This window comes from Crocuta crocuta, unplaced genomic scaffold, assembly GCF_008692635.1.
Source record: "Crocuta crocuta isolate KB4526 unplaced genomic scaffold, BGI_CrCroc_1.0 scaffold514, whole genome shotgun sequence".
NCBI lineage: Eukaryota > Metazoa > Chordata > Mammalia > Carnivora > Hyaenidae > Crocuta > Crocuta crocuta.
Window position 1 is genome coordinate 1 of NW_027527950.1, and position 8,288 is coordinate 8,288.

Below are 8,288 nucleotides of genomic sequence, written 5' to 3' on the forward strand. Positions count from 1 at the left end.
TAGATCTAGCAGGTACCACTTGGAAGCCATTTGCTTCTGGAGCTCGGGAACGAATGCCTCAGCTGCCTTAGCGTCTAAACTTGGAGCCTCTCCATGCCTCAGAACACTACGGATGCCATTTCTCCTCTTAAAGTTGCTAAACCATCCCCTGCTCGCTTTGTAGACTTTTTTTTTCTGTTAATGTACCTGGAAGTTTACTTACGAGGTCGGTGTACAAGGCCTTTGCCTTCTCGCAGATAAAGTTCTCAGTCACAGTATTATCTGGTAGTTGTTTCTCATTTATCCAAGCCAGAAGCAAATTTTCAACATCTTTCAGAACACGTGGTGATTGCTTTGATATACCCATGACTCCTTTTGCTGCATCTAGCCCCCTTATTTCTTCTTTCTTCTTTAAGGTTGTGCAAATAGTCGATGTAGACTTCTTATAAAATCTTGCAATTTTGGCCACTCACATACTTCCTCTGTAGTTAATTTTCTTCGTAACGTCCACCATAATCATCACATACTAATCACATACTACTTGTATTACAAGACATCACTTGTTTATCAAGTTAACATTTATTAGAAATATTTGCTCATCTTGTGGAACACTTGCAGAGCAATTTACTTGCAGTCCAAGGTTTTACTGTATCAGCAAATCCTATCAGCAACATATAAAAATAATACCATGCAGGGGATGATCACTGGGTGTTATATGGAAACCAATTTGACAATAAACTATTTGTAAAAAATAATAATAAAAATAATAATACCATGCCATGACAAAGCAGGAATCATACCAACAAGTCAAGGTTGCTTCAGATATTTTTTTTCAGGTAGGAGAGAGGGAGGGGCAGAAAGAGAGGGAGAGAGAGAACCTCAAGCAGGCTCCATGCTGTCAGCATGCCACAACCGTGAAATCACGACCTGAGCCCAAGTCAACTGACTTAACCGACTGAGTCACTCAGGCGTCCATGCTTCCACATTGTTAAATGAATCAGTTTCATCCACCATGTCAGCTGCCTAAATGAGAATACTCAGAGGACTATGTCAATTGAGAGAGGAAAGTATTTGACAAAGTACAGCATCCACTCACAATAAAAACTCTTGGAGAGCTTGGATAGGCTTCCTCAGTCTTATAAAGAGAAACCCACAGCTAACGTCATACTTCATGGTGAAAAGCCGAATGATTCTCCCTGAGATCTGAAAAGCGTCAAGGATATCCACTCTCCCCACATCTATTCAACATTTTACTTGAAACTTTAACAACTGCAATAAGACTAAAAATACAGAAAGATGTGCAAATGTGAAAGGAAAACAAATGTCCATATTGGTATACAATATATGTACCNAAAAAGTATTAATATAATTACAGTAATAAACACGGTGTGATCCTGGCAAAGGAATAGATAATGGGACAGAACTGAGTTCTGTGTGGAAGATCATCCACACACATACGGCCAATAGGGTTTTGATGGAGGCACAACGAGCCTCAAAAACTTGACAGCACCGTCTATTACAGATATTAGCATCTGTGCCCCCTAATAGCCTCTATCCAAAGAAAAATTAAATCTCCCATATTTTTATGATAGGAAGTAGGTTTGCAACTTGGAGTCACGTGCCCTTGAAGTTAGGCTCCCCCTGTCCCACAGAAACGAGGTGATGGGGCGCTACCTTCCCAAACGACGACATTTCAAAGCCATGGTTCCCAGGTCCTTGAGGGAATGTGTCTGGGTGATCGCGCTGGCAACAGGTCAGTTTAGCTTATAAAGTCTTACGTACATTTCAAAGAGAAGCAGAGAAAGAATTCATAATCTCAAATTCTCTGAGGAAAGGGAGGGAGGAGATCTTTATCTTTCTTGCAGTAGGGAAATGACTTTTTTAAAAAAGAGAGAGAGACTGAGCACTTGCATGAGCGGTGGTGGGGCAGAGAGGGAGGGAAGAAGAAAGAATCCCAAGCAGGCTCCGAGCCGTCAGCGCAGAGCCCAAAGGTGGAACTCGATGCCACAAAGTGAGATCATGACCTGAGCCAAAATCAAGAGTAGGGCACTTAAGTGATTTTTTTTAACTTCAATTTAGATTTGTATTTACCCTGCGCCTCTCATTGTTCCCTGGCCAGCTGGCTGCAGGTGGGCTTCCCCCACAGCAAGGCCATCCAGAGAGGGGCAGGGAGTTCTTCCCACCACCTCCCCAACTCTCTGGGGGTAGGTTCCAGATTCCTCTATGCCCCAGTGATCCTGGCACCCACACACTCTTCTGGGGGCCTCTCTGTCCCTAACTCGTGTTCTTAATCCTGCCACACCTGTGGGAGTGGTCTCCAGGAGTGGCCCATCGGCCGTACCCAGGTACATTTGTTCACTTGCCGAGAAACCCAGCTGCCCATGTGCTCTGGCTGCGATGTCCAAAAAGTGTGACTAGAAATAGTGTCTTACCAAACACATTGAAAAAGTGTTCAATATTTCACCATTAGGAATGTTGTTTTATGTCAAATATATCTCAATTTTTATTTTTTATTATTAAAAATTTTTAACATATTTATTTTTGCGAGATGGAGAGAGTCAGAGTGCGTGCGAGAGAGGGGCAGAGAGAGAGAGAAGGAAACAGAATTGGAAGCAGGTTCCATTGAGCTGCCAGCACAGAGCTCAATGCGGGGCTTGAATCCATGAACCGTGAGATCATGACCTGAGCTGAAGTCAGACGCTTAACCAACTGAGCCACCCAGGTGCCCCAATATATCTCAATTTTTAAAAGAAGAGTAGTATTAGAGTCAGGCCTCCATGTATGCCTTTTCTCAAAGGAAGTTAGCTTCTAGTCACATTTGCGATGGATTTTAGTCATAAGTGCATCTTGTGTTCTATCAAAAAAATTCTTCTGCACCTACTAACTTTTCTTTTTCTCTCTTTGCATGTTAACATGGTGAACAACATTGATTTTTAAATGTTAAACTATCCCTTTGCCCATAAAAAAATCCTATTTGGTCATGTTGTATTTTCCTTTTCGTATGTTGACTGATTTGCTATTTAACACATTACTTTGTTTTTGCCTTATTGTTTATGAGACGCGATTAGTCTGTAATTATTCTTCCTCAGAAGAGTTCATTAAATCTTACTCTTAATTAATTAATTAACACTCTCCTCAGATTTTCAACATCAAGCTTGCAGTATTGTTCTGGAGCAAACTGGGCAGTGTTCCTCGTACGGCCGTGCGAGATCAGTATTATTTCTTTCTTAAAGAATTGGAGGAATGGAATGTGCCAGTAAAAGTGAGATGAAGTGTTGTTTCCCCTTTTTTGATGTTAAAAATTATACTGGTGGATTAAATTTCTTTAGAAGACACTGCACCATTCGTGTTTTCTGTTGCTTCCTTGCCAGTTTTCCTAAGTTTCATGAACTTTTATGTCTGTTTTATTTAATTCTTCCAATTTATTTCTGTAAGTTTACTTAGGCTATGTCTTTATTACTGTTTTAATATCTATCTGTAGGACCTTTCCTGGTGTCCGCTTCCCCTTCGGTGGAATTTCTGCCTTCTTTATTTTCCCCTCTGTCACACTAGGTATGTATTAATCTTATTAAGCTTTCCACAAATTAAACTCCAAGCATTATTTCTGCTTTTGTATGTATTTTTTCTGTCTTATTGCCTTTTAAAACATTTTTAGGTATAATAAACACATATGTATGTGTACATGTGTGCACACATTATCATGTGCAAAGTGTACTAATCTTTAAGTCATGGAAGTACATGCTTGTGACCACAGCACATATCAGCATCTAGAATTTTGCCCTCACCACAGCATAGCACCTCACCACTCACCCCTCATCACCCGCTTTCTAAGGATGACTTTATTCCAGCTCCCATAATGATTAGAACCCCCTCTTCTTCAGCCTCATATAAATGAAATATGTACTTTTTACTTATATGTCTTTGATTTCATTCAAGAGACGCATCTGTATTGTTGCGTATATGGTTTGTTCTTTTTTATTTTTTTGCTGTTTTATTTATTTCTGAGAGAGAGACAGCGTGAGCAGGGGAGGGTCAGAGAGAGGGAGATACAGAATCTGAAGCAGGCTCCAGGCTCTGAGCTGGCAGCACAGAGCCTGACGCAGAGCTCGAACCCACGAACCGTGAGATCATGACCTGAGCCGAAGTCGGACGCTTAACCAACTGAGCCACCCAGGCGCCCCAGTTCTTTTTTTAATTAGTGTGTGATATTAAATTTTAAGGATATATAACAGTTTACTTATCTATCCTCAAATTGGCGTATAAACCGCATTACTCCCAATGTGGAGCTGGTGTCGCTTAAACCTCTGTGGTCGGCACAGTGATGGCCCCAGAGCTGTGAGTATGTGACCATGCATGGGGAAAGGGACTTTTCAGACACAGTTAAGACTCTTGAGATGAAGAGATTGTCCTGACTTGCCCTGGGTCCAGCATAATCACAAAAGTCACCGTAAGAAGGAGGCAGGAGAGTCAGTTAAATAGGAGACGTGACAGCGGAATCAGAGGTCTGTGCTACAATTGTCAAAAGAGCGCTGCAAGCCACGTGATGCAGGCAGCCCCTCCCTCGAGAGCTCCCCAGAGGAACAAGGCTCAGCCAACATCTTCACTCAGCCCCACAGCACCAGACTTCAGACCATAAGGGAAGAGATTTGTGCATTCTGAGACTCTATGTTTGTGGTCATCTGTTTCAGCAGCCACTGAAAACTCATACAGCTGGTATAGACTTCTTGGCAATATCTTTGCTGAAGAAATGCACCCATTCTCTTGGGTAAATAACAGCATTGGAGTTGCTGGGGCACAAGTGAGGCATGGGCTGCACTTGTCAGAGACTGCCAAGCATCCTTCACCGGTGTTTGAGCCCACTGTCCTGGCCCCGCCGGCCTGAGGTTGACTTGCTTCACGTCCTCACTCTCCTGACCAAGCCAGCCTCGCTCAGCTCACCATTCTTTAGTGACAGATCAGTGTGGTTCCATTTGCAATTCCCATGTGGATAATGATGCCCAGAGCCTCTTCACGCTTTTATTGGCCATTTGGATAGTCTAATTTTTAGGTGCTTTTTGAAGTCTTTTGTCCATTTCTATTGGTTTGCTTGTTCTTTTTTGTTAATTTATAGTCTTTAAGATATATATTATGGAAAGAGTTCTTTTTATGGCTATATATTAAATTTAAATATGCATGTGGAGGAGGACACTTGTGGGGATGAGCACTGAGTGTTATGTGGAAACTAATTTGACAATAAACTATTAAAAAAAAAAGTAAAAAAAAAATTTAAATATGCATGTAAATTTTCATGTAAATGTAAATTATTTTCTCAGCCTGTGGATTGCTTATTTTCCCCTTCCTGGTTTCTTCTAAAGCTTCCTGTTGAAGAAGTTCAATTTTATATCTTTTTTTAGTTCTTCCTTTGAATGAAATGTTTACATATCCCAAGTTCATGATAATATTCTCCTGAAGGACAAATACCATATGTTTACATGTATAGGAGGATTAGGAGGAACTTAATGAAGGACCATGGGGAAGAAGAAGGGGGGAAATGGTGGGGGAGAGGGAGGGAGGCAAACCATGAGAGACTCTTGAAAGCTGAGAATAAACTGAGGGCAGATGGGGTGAGGGAGGGGAAGGGGTGTGATGGACATGGAGGAGGGCACTTGTGGGGATGAGCACTGGGTGTTATATGGAAACCAACTTGACAGTAAACTATTTAAAATTAAAAAAAAATATTCTCCTGTTCTCTTCTTTTTTAAAAAAAAAATTTTTATGTTTTTTATTTCTAAGAGAGAGAGAGAGACAGCGTGAGCAGGGGAGGGTCAGAGAGAGAGGGAGTCACAGACCGAAAGAGGCTCCAGGCTCTGAGCTGGCAGTCAGCACAGAGCCCGACGCGGGGCTCGAACCCACGAACCGTGAGATCATGACCTAAGCGAAAGTCGGACGCTTAACCGACTAAGCCACCCAGGCGCCCCTCTCCTGTTCTCTTCTGCAAGTTTTATTTTTATCTTTTATATTTAGGTGGGCGACACTTCTCTAATTGTTACGTCATAAGGTCCAGATCAACGTTGCTTCCATTCGGAGGGCGCAGACTCGCTCCCCCGTGCTGTCCCCACAGAATCATGTGGGCACTGCTGTCGTGAAGGGCTGACTGTGCACACTTTGTGGTAACACCGTGTGGTCCTAATCGTTATGGATTGAGGCGAATCTTCATCTCTGGCAGTGGATTACTTCAAATTTGTTCTCCCTAAATGTTTTGCTATTCTAGCTCCTTTGAATTTTCACAAGTTTAGAAGTGGCTTGTCAATTTTCAAAACCTGCTGTGAATTTTATTTGGTCTGAACTGGAACTTGAGTGTTATCCAGGAAGAACTGGCATCTTGAGTACACTGAATTTTCTAACCCATAAACCTACTGTATGGCCTGTCTTTTCTTTTATTCAGACTCTCTGAGGACTGCTTTGTACTTTTCAGCATAAGCACCTTGCACCTTTTATAAATATCTACCATGGTATTTCATGGTTATTGCTGTTTTCTTTTTTTTCTGCCTGTAGTTTTTTTATTTTTTTTATTTTTATCATTATTATAAATATTTTTATTTTTTTATTTTATTTTTTTTACAAATAGTTTATTATCATATTAGTTTCCACATAGCACCCAGTGCTCATCCACACAAGTGTCCTCCTCCATGCCCATCCACCCTCCCCCCCACACCCATCAGTCCTCAGTTTTTGTCAGGATTTTTCTTCCCAGACTCATTTTCCATGTGTTCGGTGCTTGTATGCCAAAGTGTCCTTGGTTTGATTACTTACTTAGATTTCTTCATAGATTCCGCAAGACTCCACACACACAATCATGTAACCTCTGAACAGACACGGTTCTACGTTTCTTCCCTGCAGGGGAGCCCCAGCAAGGGCAGGGCTGTGGGTGACGGTGAGCAGCTGTGGGTGGAACAGCACCTCAGCCATGGTGGCTCCCACGGAAACATCCCCGGCAGCCATGATTCCTGTCCCCAAGCTGCGCCATGGGCCCTGGCCAGAGCTTGGGGCGGACATTTGTGTCCCTTCTCAGGGAGGTTCTCATTCCCAAGCGCCGTGGGCCTAGGCGTGTTCTGTCCATCTCTTAGAACCTTCCGTTAGACACCACCCGTCCTGCATCAGAACTCCTCAGCACCCAGCACCGGAAACAGCCTGCCCAGGAAATGAAGGTCGGCCCCCAGGAGGAAGCTGGCCGTGCATCTGAGAATGGAGGCTTCTGATTCGCCACATCAGCCCTGCTACACCTGCGGTGGCCCCGACCAAGCAGGGTCTCCTGTGCAGACCAGCCTGGATCCTGGCGATGAGCAGGTGCCCTGGCAGAACCACAATTCTGGAGATGAACAGCTCACATAGGAAAGTTTCTTCTCTCTCTGGGCCACAGCCAGACCTTAAAGTGAGTTAGGAAAAGTCCCAGTGAAGAAGTTTGTGAGGGCACCGAGTTTGCCACTTCCAGGAAAACAGCCTCCCAGCCTGCAGGCCTTTCTCTGCGATGAGGTCACACTGGCCGTCTCGCCACGGAGGCTGCGGAGGACCCAGCCCTGGCCGTCAGCACAGACGGCATGAGGACCTACCTTCCTATCTACCGTCGGAGCCCTTCATTTCTGGCCCTGCAGGGGCTCCCGTGGTGGTGCTGGGGGGCCGCTGGAGGTCACTCCCCAACAGCGGGGTCTCCAGCCTCGGGCGCTATGAACCCTCCCAGCGAGTCCCAGTGGTGACTGCATTAGGTCTGAGGAACCTGCCCCTGGATGGAGTTCCCGGGTCATGCCTGTGTGTTCCATGTAGAAGCACACCTCTCCAGACCAGGGATAAAGGCCTAACTGCAAATGGTACAAGAGATGAGAGCCACAGCTCACTTAGCTTGGCCCGCTGCACCCCACCATCTGGCTGCAGCACACACCCAGGCCTCTGTCCTTGTCTGTAGTTCCTCAGGGATGAGAACCCTGACTTGCTCTCCTTCCACTTGCAAGCTTCCTGGGGCCGGGGTGGCTGCGTCTTAGTCACAAGGGCCCAGGTGTGATCCCAGGGAATGGTTGCATCTGTCTTATTGGCTGATACATCCTGGTACCTGTAGGGATGCTGCTGCGTAGCTGGCCCTCAGCGCTTGTTGAATGACTGAGTGAATGAATGAATGGGATCCAGTCAAATTAAATGGGCATACAGATTCTGTTATTAATGGAAGATCCGGGGAATCTGGGGCATTTAGTTGGTTAAGGGTCCAGTTTCGGCTCAGGTCATGATCTCGTGGTCCTTGAGTTCAAGCCCCATGTTGGGCTCTGTGCTGACAGCTCAGA